The sequence below is a fragment of the Arvicanthis niloticus genome, chromosome X (genome assembly GCF_011762505.2).
Source record: "Arvicanthis niloticus isolate mArvNil1 chromosome X, mArvNil1.pat.X, whole genome shotgun sequence".
NCBI lineage: Eukaryota > Metazoa > Chordata > Mammalia > Rodentia > Muridae > Arvicanthis > Arvicanthis niloticus.
This window is the reverse complement of record NC_047679.1, coordinates 63,466,477-63,467,335: the sequence shown is the minus strand read 5'-3', so window position 1 is coordinate 63,467,335 and position 859 is coordinate 63,466,477. Positions and strand designations below refer to the sequence as shown.

At 43.1% G+C, this 859-nt stretch overlaps 1 pseudogene; it reads right to left on the bottom strand.

The window, feature by feature from the left end:
- Window positions 1-208: 208 nt before the first annotated feature.
- On the bottom strand, window positions 209-859 carry LOC117695271 (peroxiredoxin-1 pseudogene; annotated as a pseudogene).

Genomic DNA, 859 nt, shown 5'->3' with positions numbered 1-859 from the left:
AATTATAAGGTTGATTTTTGTGACTCATATAAGATGGTCTGCCCCAAACACAGCTCAGACTATTACCAATAGCGGAAGAAAGGCTACCCACACCCAGCCCTGTAGAAAAGGCTTATCTGGAATCACATCACATCATGTGTATAAGCATGAGTATAGTACAAGAGACTTTCTTCTGGCTGCTCAATGCTGCCTGGCAGAAAAATGGTCCAGTGCTCACTTATGCTTAGAGAAATACTCTTTTGCTCTTTTGGACATCAGGCTTGATGGTATCACTGCCAGGTTTCCAGCCAGCTGGGCACACTTCACCATGTTTGTCAGTGAACTGGAAGGCCTGGACTAGTCTCAGAACTTCATCCACAGAGCGGCCAACAGGAAGATCGTTTATTGTTATCTGGTGAGGGGTACCTTTATCATCCATAATAAAGAGGCCCCTGAAAGAGATACCTTCATCAGCCTTTAAGACTCCATAATCCTGAGCAATGGTGCGCTTGGGATCTGATATTAAGGGAATGTTCATGGGTCCCAATCCTCCTTGTTTCTTGGGTGTGTTAATCCATGCCAGATGACAGAAGTGAGAATCCACAGAAGCTCCAATCACTTGGCAGTTAAATTTCTTAAATTCTTCTGCTCTATCACTGAAAGCAATGATCTCCCTGGGACACACAAAATTAAAGTCAAGAGGGTAAAAGAAAAACACAACATATTTTCCTTTGTAATCACTTAGGCTGATATCTTTGCATTGTCCATCTGGCATAACAGCTGTAGCTTTGAAGTTGGGAGCAGGATGCCCAATTTTTGCATTTCCTGAAGACATTTTGCTATCAGCAGGGTGGAATCACAGGTCTCAGGAATAGAACCA